Genomic DNA, 14,102 nt, shown 5'->3' with positions numbered 1-14,102 from the left:
GATCAAAGTAAGGAAACGCAGATGGATGATTGCGTAAGAAGAAAGGTGCTCTTGACTTTATCGACCGATGATGCTTGTTGACAAGAGGAAATTGGAGATTTGTAACTGAACTGATTCCTTTATTTCTTAGGGAATTGTGGGGAACTTATATTGTTCTGTTTGGTTGGTTCAGTTGTTTGAGAAATGTGTCTTTCAGTCAGGAATTCCTGAAGTTTAGTTAACTAAGAAGTATGGAACCGATTGAACACTGTTTCTTGATTTTATTTCACATATATAGCAAAATGATCTATGTTTATGAGAGGGAAAAGTGGGAAATGTAGGTTAAAACTAAAAATTAAAAACTAAAGAGCCAAGAATATTAAAAAATTAAACTAAAGATAAATTATGAAAGTAATACTTAAAAGTAATTATACAAGACAAAAATAGAAAATAAAGAAGAAAAGTTGTCATAAACTACCTGAATTCTTTTTTCAATTTCTATCGTTAAGGATAATTATTTCGTAGTTTTGTACATTTTTTAATTCGATAGGATTCTAGTAATATAATACTCCATGCCTGAATAAAGTCAAATTTGTGATAATTACTACAAGCTGTTTTCTAGTTAAACATAATTCATTCTCCTAATTTCTATAATTGTAGGGCATGAACAAATAGCATACAATATTTTTGTATTAATCTAATATGCATTTTATAATGCACATAAACAATCGAAATTGTAATAATACTATTATTATAAAATGTTTCAAATAAAAAGATGTGTCGATAACAAATTTCTCTTTCAAAGAAAAACGACTTTCTGGCTCCTTCGCTTACGAATTCCCCAAATTTTTCAACTCATACTAATACACGTTGTTCGTACATGCCAAGTGTACTTATCGAAAGAATTCAGGCCCCAGTTTTTGGGGGATCGAGCGGGGTTATTGTAACAACCACTGTGTTCGCATAGGGCTGGAAGGGAGTTTGGAGGAGCACTCGACGCGCATCAGGAGCTTGGGAAAGTCTGTCACTCTAAACGGCGAATTTCCTACTCCAGGAAACGTTCAATAGCCTTTCAACTTGTTGACTTGATTTGGAAAAAATCTACTGTGATTCGTTAAAAAAAAAACTTTGTATTGTATCTCTATGAAAATAAATAAAATACAACTTTGAAGATGAATGCAAGACACTCGATTGAGTAACATAGTAACATTTCACTGTTTGGAAATAAATCACCAGAAGTTTTGATTCTTCTATGTTTTATTTATTCTAGTACTTCTGGTGGTAAAATTTATCCAAATGTAGAGTCTCGTTAATCTTTTTCTTTAAAATGAATAGAAATCATAAAAGCCATGGGACTATACTTTTTACTTAAGTACTATTGGTGTTCCATGGTCAACATTCTGCCTAATACTTTCCAGGGAATTTCTCATGGGATACATGTAGTACCTTCATTTAGATGTTATATGGCCCTTAAGCTTAATTTACTTCAAAAAACTTGAAGAAATAACCACAAATCGCACCCCTGAGAAACTTTATTTTCCAAATTACTTAATTACAGTACCTACCACAAATCATAAATTAACTAAAATTAATTCATAAGTAAAGGCAACAGAAATCTAATGGTCGAACCACACTATCGATACACTCACGGTCCATTCACGTTCAATTCTTGAAGCTACACTCTTCTAACACACGGTGAATTGAAATTTAATCATTAGGGTGGGTCTACACTACATGTTATACGACAAAGTTGCATAACTTTTTAGAAAAAAGAGATATCATAAATATGTTTCTCTTCTGTTTTTTAAGAAGTCATACAATTTTGTTATACAAAATGTAGTGTAGACTCACCTTGTACATTTAACACGTTTCGTGTCGAGATGAAACTGACGCACCATCTCAAAACTGCTCGCCATGCAGCTCGTCGTTAACTAAACACAGATGTCTTACGCGATAGCGCGTGAATTGCAATTTACATACTTTTAAATATGTATCAAAAGCTGTATACGTAGCACGGAACGTGTTAAAAGTAATGAAACAAAACGAAATAATATTTGACCAAACCGAGAAAAGAGTAAGCAAACCGTGAGAGTATCGACAGTATAGATCGACCTTAATAAAGCACGTCCATTGGAAGGCCCCTCGATCCCCAAGAAATCGCAAAACTCCACACGGCGAACGCAGCGGTTCAATCAAAGCTCGCTAAAGAAAACCGGGGCGTTTGCATCCGATAAGCCGCGATGCGTTACGCGAATAACTTACGGCAATTTGATTCATCTTTCGGGACATAATCACTTAACAACCAGTCTGCGGTTGCCTTTAAGTCCAGGACTCCTTAATAACAGGCCACCGACACGGTCGGGCTAAGTAAGATCTCCAGCTAGCCAGCAACGAGCGGCTCTCGTTGCGCGTCAAATATTTTCTCAAGGCTCCCTGTGATAAAAGTAAAAAGGAACGAAAAGGAGGAAGCTGGGGCGAAAAGGGAAAAGGAGCGAGAGCTAATTGGCGAGTTCGCCGACTCGCGCCCCAGGCAGATTCGGCGTTACGATGAAGTCCTCGGGGACAGTTGATGTCGCCTTGATCGCGACACGCTCAACACTTTCGGAGGCTGGCTCGCGAGGGGCACGGGGCCAGCGGGGCACGCTTGGTTTCTTAAGTGTAGGTCAGTTATACCAGACGGACTGGTCCGATCGCCAATTAAATGGAAACCAACAACCTGTTATTTCCCGACACGCTTCTGATGTTCGGAGAAGGTCGACATCGTTCTCGCCTCGCCTTGTTCTTGCGCTTGGCCATCGGCCGACTGTGATAGAGATCTCAACGATCGCCGCGGTATCTTTGACGTGGCTGGGCTCCGACACGCGCAGATGACGAGTTGCAGGTCGTCGCGACGTTACGGTGTTCCGAAAGGGACGTTTGTTTAAGTTACGTATTTTGGGTTGTGATTTAACTCTCGGACTGTGCCTGGGTCAAAGTTAATTCGACAAGGAGAGCCCACGGGCGCAGAAATCGTTTATGGAATAAGACTAGGTATAATTTGTAATATACACGTAATGTAATAAAATCGTCATATCATTCTTCAAAGTGGGTTTTCGTTCCTGAGGAATTTCACTTTAAAATTTTATTATAAATATAGGCGATGTTGAATATAGACACTTTGTTAGTCGTATGTATGTATACTTCTGATGATGCTTACGTTTTGGGGTACATTTAGCATTTTTGACGTGTGCATGGTGATTTGAGAATTTATATTTTTCATTCTATTATAATATACATATATAAATTATCTAAATTGTCTCTTAGCAGATCGTGCCTAGTTGGAGCAAACGATGAAGTTAACATTGAACCTACTGTTAACCCTGCGTCATTGATAAGCACTTCTTGCACCTTCTAGCAACTATGCTAGTCTCTCCTGTTTTCACTTTCTATGTCAAAGCTCAAATTCGTCAGGTTTACTCATAGTTATCTAAGGACTCTGGTTATCTTTTCCCCCTCATACTTAATAGTCTACATAAGAGAGCATCCATAGACATTATAGTACAATCTACTCTAACCCTCAGATCCAACTCATAGTCAGACTCATCTATACCACAGTCTCGTACTCCAGTTGCACTTACTATGTGTCGTTACATTGATTAACTTGATACTTAGTTGCAATGGGTGTTGTAAATACAAATGACAGAGAAATATATTATATTGTATGTAAAGTATAATTGGTCTATAGAATTTCTCACCTGGGAATCCAAGTTTCATTGGTTTTCTGCAGGAAAATACATATGTATATAATTTTGAATATGTGAAATTATGGGAGACTTTTAACAGTCCCTGATCATTCCTGACCTTAACACCGCATCCATTGAAAGGGACACGTATTTTTCCATGGGTGATCGTCTCATTGGGATCCCGAAATAAAAATTGAGTAATATGTTAGAGAAGAGAACACAACCAAGAAAGTTAGAAGTATCAGAATACGAAGACGGATTATTAAGTAACAAATCATCAAGGGGAATGGACCTATCGTGTATTCGTTAACTTTTAAAATAGACATGAATTACAAAACACCTGCAAAGTATAGTATCCCGATTCTTGACGTAGATGTATGCATACCAGAACTACTGTATAACTACAACAGTTTATTTATGCCTCTTGTCAGCCGCTTTGGTACGAGAGGAGTATTGCGATACCTTATCTCACGGAAATCACTGTCTAATCGGTATCCGTCACGCGTTTATCGCGATACGCCTATCGCCGTGTGAAAGAGCTCTTACACAGTTTTGCCTTACAATCACAGAGATCTTCGGTGAGTATGACGCGATTGCATCGACGCCGCGAAATTCGAAAGGATCCGCGCAGAACTTCAGACGCGCTGACTCGCGGATAGCCGAGAAATGTAAACAGTAAGATGACGTTCAAGGGATTCAATGACGCGCATACGGTTGTAAATAATTCAAGAAGATATTTTACAAAGGCATCGCCTGGTCGCGAAGATCGTCGACTAAATCAAGTAATTTGAAAGCATTGCAACATAAATCGACGACCAGAGCCAAAGCCTTCGGTAATCCAACGATTACTGGTACGACTCATGAAACGTGCATACCAGAGCTGAAAACGTGCCGCGAGGTTGACATTTAACGCGGCTTCCACGCGGCTCTGCTCATCGTATACCGCGTTTGTGTCCTGTGTATGTCATAGGGAAAAAATCAATTGGTCGTTCTGTTCAGATATTATCATGAATCGGTGAATCAGATCGAGGTCACATTGACACTGACCTAGATGGTATCTCTTGACCGAGTAGATTTTCCTACGTGTAGGTCTGGGTTAGTCACGAATCATACTCTGAAGGACGAATGCGTTCGACACCTCTCCGACGTAGCAAAGTGCAACTGTACGTTTTATTTTTCCTTGTTTGAAGTATTAACATCTGTAGTATGAGGTCATAGAGTGAGATATATTGGTTCATAGACAGGGTGACCTGTGGGAGATCTCTGACGAGTGTTGGCACCACTTACAATGCTAACAGCATTTAGTTAAACTAATCACTGTATATGAACCCTGTTCTGCATTGTTGTATTAACTCATAAATAACTTGTTTGAGTAGTCGACTGTTTTACATTTTTTTTTTAAATACCATATATAATGGCAATTTTCATAGCATATTTTGCAATATTATTTATTAAAAGGAAGAATGTTAAGCTACAGTTATTAAGGTCTGTTGTAGAATTTACAAAAGCATTTTAACAGGCCTGAGTTTAATAGAATTATTAAATGAATTATTAAATGAATTATTATTCATTTAATGATACGATACGGTGCAATGGTATATAACTGTATCCTTTATTTTCACTGCATATGAAAAAGGATCAAATTATACATCATTGCATCGCATTGTATCATTGAATGATACGCAAGTGGTACGATACACAGATATGCAGTTTAAGAGGTAACTTTGTAAATTTCATGAAGCTGCTCTTACTGTATATGTAAATTGAGACACATACAAATTTTCTTTTTTCCTTCACGAGACTTTGAATGAATTGATAAGGAGAAAATCACAGTAAGAAAACGTAGATACATATTCAATTACTTCCAGAATTCCCATAAAATCACAAGCAAGAGGAAAGTAACAGGTACAATCGAATTAAGGTAAGTCTGAAGAATCTGAAATCAGGATATCACTGTACATATCTAAACAAGTCTCTCGATAATCCTTATTATCAGGCTTCCTGTTTGCTGGTAAGAATCTGATCATCGATACACTGAAATTTGTGAAGGGTAAATATGGAAAGGCATTGCCGTAGGTAAAATGGCGAACAGGCTGTTCTTACGCTAGGTGTAACGAACAGTTGGCGAAGAAGAGGCTCCGTCTAAAAATTGTTCGGCACGTGTCGCGTGACGAAGCTGTTTGCAGCTGCCGGATTTTTTCCGCGAATTTTTCGCGATTCCTCGGCGAGCAGATGCGTCCTTGACGGAGACACGTGATTCTTCTCATATGCTCTCCCCCCGGTTTCCATCCAGGCGGATTACATTGCTGCCTTTCGATCGGTCGATCCACGTCACGGTGCCTCGTCGACCTTTGACTTCGCGGGCCAGTTCGCACTACCGATTATCCTGCCGCCATAATTTTTACACCTTTCGTGTAAACTCCTCCCCTGGATGCTGGTGAATCGATGGTTTCGTTCAGTGAAATCGATCTGTCGGTTATTTATTCGAGGCAACGTCGAATTATGGAGGCACTGATCGATGATTTTCGAGCCATTCATTATTGTCAAATAATTTCAGAAGAAATTTAAGTGCATGTTGCTACTGACTCGCGATTCATTTAGAAATAAAATTGGCTTGCATTAGCAGAGTTTTTAGTTTACATATAGATCTTGCGAAAGTATCTCCCTTAATTTTAAGTGGAGTAGACTTTTGTAGTATCTGTTACAGAAATTTAATAAATTAACAAAGGTAGCTATATTACAGTAAGACCAGCTTTGTTAAATCTACAAAGTCGACTCTCACTGATTCCATTAAACTCAGACTTGTTAGAGTACCTTTGTAAATGCTACAAGAGACTCCAATAACTGCAGCCTAACATTTTTTTTGTGTGAAATCTTTAGTATCAATGAGTTTATATTAAATAGTAGATACAGTATTATATAAAGTACCCAGTAGAGATTTCTGAAATATCTATAAATAGGTTCGTTACTGTCACTGAATTTGTATAGAGTATTAAATATAGTATCATATAGGGTAGTTGAAGTCTACCTAGAAGTCTTTTAGATACCTTTCGATAGATAAAAAGTAAAGGGAATGAGTTTATAACGAATAAATACTGTGACTTGTTTTCGACTTATCATTAGTGTGAATGATAAAAAACTAGGGAAGCACAGCAAGAAGTGAGGATACCTGTGAGTTTATATCGAGGGAATGCAGAAGCTCCTATTTAGCAGGGAGATTACTTGGGACTGCAATAATTGAGCGTTGGGAAGGGAATCCACGAATTCTTGATCCTCAAGGGTCTTTATCGTGGCTTAAGACGGGATTAACCGTGAGGAACGAAAAGCCAACGGGCTGACCCTGAGGATCATTCTACTCCTCGATAAGAGGTGAACGGTCACTGATAAACTAGCCAGACTTGCCTCGTCCATCGCTCCTTTGTCACGTAACGATAATGAGGCTGATGACTTTGAGACTGAGGGAGAATTTTTTCCTATCAGTAGCTCCTTTATGTATGGAAGACACAAAGTCTACCAAGGAATGGCATTTGATCAATGATATAAATAACATTGCCCAAGTTTTTGTACATAAATCGAAACTTTGAAAAGCAGGGTAATTGGTTTCCAATACTAGAATGTAGATTTCGAAAAGGTAAACCGTATAGGTTTTGAAAAGGTACCTTTACATAATTTGACATTTGGAAGAATCGAAACTCTCAAGTAGATAGCATTTGAACCCTGGTAGACAACAGACTGCAGACATTACGTCAGATAGTACACTACGATTAAACAGTAAAGTTCAGTACAGTAAATAGAAGTCTATCGTAGATGACGTATAATACACCATTATAGTGATATATGTAGCTATCTCTCATAATAATGCCTTTCACTTATGCAATATTCGTAATTAGCAGCCTATACAATAGTCTTAATCGTCACAAAATAAATTACACATGTGCACAAGTTAGGAAACTTCTACTTAAAATACTCAGAAATTCAAAACGGTTTGGGTCAACTTGATCAACATTCGATTATATTCGAAACTACCTTAGTGTCCTAAAGTATTCATAAAGGGTTCGAACTCATCTCGTCTACGTCAAGTGAACTTAAAATAGCATGAGATAAATATCCCAATAATCGACTATGTCCTAATATCTGGACACTAACTAAGTTTTTTAAGCTAAAATTCTAATGTACCCAATAAAAAAGTAATAAAAAACAAAAGCAGTATCATAAAATAGTATATTCAGCTATTATTATGCAATTCGAATGGAGGGATTTGCATTGTAGGCTGTCTACGTACCTACTGGGACATGTTATATCTTAAGTGTCCGATTATTGGGACATTTACCTTCCTGCTTTCCTTGTTTGAAGTATTCATAAAGTGTTCGACAATAACGTAAATGTCCCAGTAGTTAAGCATGTCCCACTACCTAAAGATTAATGCCAACTTTATCCACTTTTAAGGTTAATTTACTTACTGGGACATTGACATCTTAAGTGTTTAGGTAATGGGTTTACCTTATCCATTCAAATTCAAACCTACGAGTAGTATCCTTCATCCAATATCTCTTCTCACCACACCAACTCCCAAAATGCTCGCTATCTCCTCTCAACGAATCCCAAGCATCAGAACCACAACGGTCACCAACCGATCCTCAGCGACCTCCACCGTGCAGAGTCTCCATTGAGTGCCAAATGGCAAAGAAATCGAAGACTCTGTTAAATCAGTCCAACCAGAGATTCACCGAATCACGGAGGCGCGATCCTTTATGTTTGTTGGTTTTTCGAGAACGTGCCGCTGCATGGGCCTCATTGTTCGTAAACATATGTTCCCGTGGGCGTGCAGTAGAACGTCGAACGAGGGAAGGATAGACAGAGAAGGGCAGACCAAAGGAAAACGGATGGACGAGCAGCAGACAGCTAGTCTGGCATCACCTGGACGAGGAGCACGCGCCTTTCGATCCTGCAACAGGGAGGGAAAGGACACGTCCGCATGAATATCGATGCAACATGCGCATTGTGCTCGCGCCGGACGCCGCGTTGCCCATAATACGATCGTGTAACGTCGCTGAGACCGCGTAACCAAGTCGTAGTCCAACGACAATGGGCCTGGGCCCGCGACCTGCCGCAGGGATCGGGGAAACCCCTTCTGCCACGCAATGAAAATCCTTTTAGCGTCGACGCAACCGAGTCACGGGGCGGCTCGCCGCGACAAAGGGCTGCTTTTCGAGTGTTGCGGCATGTCCGATCGCAATTAAGATCCTAGGACGATCGAGGAGCCGTGTCCCGAATGGGGAGATCGTCATCTGACGAGGGACGTGGGTGGTTGTCAATTGGACCGATCTGCTGGGGTGTGTGGCGAATGGAGAGTTGGGAAGCTGTTTTGGGGAATTGGGATATTTGAAGTTGAGGTGGGTTTAGAGGGAATTTTGTGGGCAGAGAAAGGGTGCTTGATTGTAGTTTTATATCGAGTTTGAGTATGCATGTGACACTATTTGGCAGGAGGTGATTCTGCTGCAGGAATAAGGTTCCAGAGGAGGAAATCAGTAAAAGAACTTCGGGAGTTTCAAATTTTGAGAATCTTGAAGATTTAAATACTTGGAAAGTTGCAGTTTGTATGTTTTTGATATTTAAAGATTCCCAATATTTAAAAATCTGAAATAATAAATATTTGAATACTTGGAAGTTTGAATCAGGTATGTACCTGAAAACTAACAAAGACAAACATTTTAAACTTTTGAAAATTCAAATATTCAACAATTTGGCAAATTGAAAGTTTGAAATCGTGCATACACAGGGCATAGAAAAAGAGATTGACATAGGTATAGACATACCTACTTATAACAACATGTAACACTTTCTTACATCCTTGTGTGACTCCATTTAACATAAAATTTTGTTCAACTATTAAAAAACATTCATGCTTGTCATTTAAACATGTATTTACTTTGGTAACTCTAAGTTCTGAGAGTTGTCTTTCTTCCCTTGTCGGAGAAGCATTACACCCTTGAAGAACGGGAGAGCGTCGTTATTCGCGCGTCTGAATCGTCGCAATAACATGAGAATATAAGTGCCGGCTAATGCATTACAGGCTGAAGGTCGCATACAGATCCTTGAGTCTCTAGAAGGCGCTTATCTCGCGTGCCCAGTGGATAATAAAGATAATCGTACGTTATTCCCTCGGCGAGATAAGTTTCTTCATTTCTTTACCTTTCCATCGACTCATGCACCGCTTCTATTCGCTCAATCGGTCACCAGGTACACGCCTGTGTCAAGGATGAGGAATCGTCACTTAAAACGACTAGCTCACATTCAATTTCAGGATTTCCAATTTCCTGGAAAGGTATATTTCGAATACTTCTCAAATTGAATTCTTAGCTGGCACAATTATGATATAGATATATGTACATTGTCCTGGAATATTAAAATGAGACACTCTGCATGTGTCAATACATATAAAACTGGTCAAATATGAAACAAGGTAGAATTTCTCTCGTATTTCGATATCTAAATCAGATTTTTTACTTATAATTGGACTGCTTTCTAATAAAAATTATGTAAATTCAAACGATATACTATAACGCCTTTTAAACAGAGTCAGTTTCAAACTAAAGCCTCAGCTTTAAGTTAGATTTCTCGAATATGTCAGTTACTAAGTACTAGTTAATCAAATCAATCATTAATTACACTTGGTACCTTCAGGTACTATGATGAAGCCCAAAATCCTCATTCACTCAATGAACGTCCACCGACATCATTCAGAGTCTCATTCATATCTCCGCATTTGACGCGTCAAAATATCGACAGACAAGCGTAGCACGATAATTCCGCGCGAGATGATGCCCAAAGAAGACGGAACGACGGAACAAAAGCAAAAGGATCGCGCTAAATGCACGCTGGTTAGCCTTCGCCAAGTGCGCGCGCTTTTTATGACATCCTTGACTATTTTTAACACACGGGGCATAGTTCTGAAACAAGCATGGGAAGAAAAGGGAAAAGACGACCAGTGGTCGGCGGAAGAATTGATTAACCTGCAATGAAACCGTAACCGAATGTGTCCTGTGGCTAACCTATTCGGGTATCTCGTGGTTTTCGTCCCATAAAACGATGTCCCACTCAATTATCGTCAATTACGAGAACGCATGAGAGCGCAAAGATGGAGAATACGAAGTTGAAGATCTCAATGTCGAGCCATTAACCGACTCAGTTGGAATCTTGGCGTTCCTGTCGAGTTGGGGACAACGAGGTTGTTGGTTTTTAAAGAAGCAATTATTGGAGGACTGTGCAGTTGGCACGAAGTGGAAATGGGCTAACAAAGTGGAGAGAATGCTGCAGCTTTGAGAATTTACTTTCAATAAAGTAAGACTAATAGTAGATAATTGTAAGTGCAGGAAGAAACAACATTGGAGATCTCGAGCTTAATTTAAGTAATAGATCTGTAGCTTCTTCGAGCACTTAATACAAGCTCTGTGGATGAAATAATGAACATAGTCTTCACTCGCGATAATATTAGCGCTCGTTATTAGCGAGAGTCTAGTCTATACAAGAAGCAAGTCATTAATGTTAATTAATTCGTTCACATATTTTTTGTATTCTTTCAGAAGCGAGGCTGAAAATGAGACAATTTATTCTAGAAAATAGTATAAATAAAATGAGAATAGAAACTATAACATGTAATTACTGTATCAGATTTCAAAGAAATTTTTATTCAAATATTTAAAAAATAATAGAGTATTTTTATTGGCGCATAGCACTCTTGCACGAGGTAGAAGGTAATAACAATCCTTCGCGTCGAGTATAATTAACAGTACCCTTTTTGCTTCTGGTTTGAAGATTGCAAAGTGCAAGAAACGCGCGCGAGATAAGTAGATGGTATGTTATAGCTCGAAGTCGCCGTCCTCGAGAATTTACGAGGGATTTGGAAAAGAAAGGCTATTAAGTGATGATTACGTCGCCATAGACGTTAATGGAGAACATTATCGATACGCCATGAAATCATGGAATTAATAATTACATCCATAAATGTCTGTAAAAGTGTCCTTCGATGGGTTTCATTTGATTGCTTATTGGTGAGCCAATTCAGATCTTAATGAACATCTTTTCGTAAGTTGATATTGACGATTTTTTATTGGAATCCTAATTAGTAGTAAACGCCAGGATCCTTTCACCTTAACGTGTTCACGTGTCAAATTTAAATTTAAAATGTAAATTCGATACAAAAATATTATGACTATTTAACGTTTTTCATTTAACGGTAAAATGATTGAAAATTACATTTGATCCTTATGTCAATAATCAGGTACCCAAGTATCCTTTTCCCCATTCTCTTTGAAAGGTGACAATTGTGATTATTGGCATAAGATTTAAACTCAAATTTAATAATTCCAAGTAGATTCAAAATGAAAACCAAATTAACAGAACTTCTAGTTTTCTATTATTGATATTTCTATAGTTCTTTTTTCCAACTATAATGAATTCTCAGCAAGGATCCAAAATTTCACCACGCTCTGGATCACGTTAAATTAGACTTTAGCTAATATGATGGGGTCACAGCATTTATACTACCTCATTTTTAACATTTGTTGTGCAAAATATCAATAAATTACTCAGAAATAATAATACACTGAAAAGTTGTGAACTCTGTTTACTGCAGCAGTAATTCTACTGTATGAAACTGTAATACTGGCACCACATTAGTTTGGGGTTCAGCCATACGTACTGTACAGAGCTGGTAAGGCTGCATCTGGAACAAATGTGGATCTACATGGTTACAGATGTAGCATATTATTCATCAAATTAATCATAACTATTAACTGAATCGACGTATCCTCTATACATACATGAAAGATTACTACTATTCCAAAATATGTCTCGGTTGCAACCGTACTAGCTCTGCACAGTGCTATCAATTCCTCAACCTGTCTCATAGAATCGCAGTCTCATCCGAAAAAGAAACTGGGCCAGTCGAACAGTAGCACTTGTCGCGAAAGTCCCAGAATCGCACCTTGCAGCGTCCAAGGAGCCCACCGATCTCCAGGGGGACAAGGAGGAATTGGTTCAGGTGTTCGAGAAGAAGGCCTAGGTGTGAGAACAGAGAATTAGAACGCGGGAAACGGAGGAGAGGAAGACCTGCCCCGGGTGGGCCCCCTCGAGCCACGTAAATAAAACGTTTTGTAGCCGGTTTACGGAGTGCGGTCGTGCTGGCCCACCTACCAGAAAAAGGGCTACCTGCCTTCCTTGTCCCTGCCAGACGGGCCCCGAAGACTTTGAGGTCTTCATTGAAACGTGGATTCCTCGCCGGGCCCCGGTTCCTCGATCAGGCCCATTGACTTCCACCGATGGAGGACAGGGGGGGGGGACGTGGACCTTTCTCGATAAAGAAGGGAGCAGGGACCTCTGGCGATATAGGGTAAGCCAGGACAATGGGGACGTGGCAGCCGCTAACTCTTCGTACAGATGTAATCGCCTGGGAATCCGCGAGCGAGCGACTGCCTCTTCTTTGACTTTTTATTTCGAAACGGGGAAGACGATGGAAAGTCGCTGCGCGTCGAAAAGAGAGTGTACAATGCTCCTGTCCACCCCCGTGCGTGGCAGGACCCATATTAGTGATCCATCATGCGACTCCTCGAAAAGGGGCCCTCTAACTTTTTCGTCAGACCCTGGTCCCACATTAATCCGCCTCGGAAACGCGACATCAGATAAGACAAGCGAGGTGCACCTCGTGACGGATGAACCTTGACTTCGAGGTCACCGTTTCGGAGGAGGAATGGATGCAAAAGGGGGAAGAAATCGAAGCTTCTCGCACGCGTTTGGAGGGTCAATTAATATCGTTGAACGTTCAACGTGCTCGATCGAGTTGTCTCGTTAATTTCTCGGTGATTAATGGACGGCCATTATCGTGCAGATTAATCTTCCATAGTCAATGCATGAAGAGACAATTTATCGTTGATCAATGGTTAATTCGTGTGCTGGCTCGTTTAACTGTCGCGCGATCGTTTCTATGCGACTCGGCCCGCAAACGGTGCAGCTGCGACATTTTTCTAGCCGAGGATATGAGTGTGGTCTCCTATTGGTGGCGCACGCGCGCGCAGGATTTTTTCATTCTATCCGGGAGTCACCTGGCGATGGTAATTGCGCTGAAAACCGCGAAATAATCGGGCATCTGAGCCTGCTCGACTCAGGTGCGCGCTTTATGCAACTGACACTAATACAGAGTATGCTTAATCAGTACTAAAGGGGCATGAAAAAGTATCCATATGCTAATTCCAGATAAACGCAAGGTACGGCTCAGTTAAAAGCGTGGTATATGTATAAGTTAACGTTTGCGAAAGGAGTATTGGAAATAAATAACGATCGTTTTATTACTGCTTATGTCCAGCAGTCTTATCTTGCTGGTCTCTTTATCAGTTTGCGTGATCT

Source organism: Calliopsis andreniformis, chromosome 10 (genome assembly GCF_051401765.1).
Source record: "Calliopsis andreniformis isolate RMS-2024a chromosome 10, iyCalAndr_principal, whole genome shotgun sequence".
Taxonomy (NCBI): domain Eukaryota; kingdom Metazoa; phylum Arthropoda; class Insecta; order Hymenoptera; family Andrenidae; genus Calliopsis; species Calliopsis andreniformis.
The sequence above is the reverse complement of the archived record's forward strand: the minus strand, read 5'-3'. Positions refer to the sequence as shown.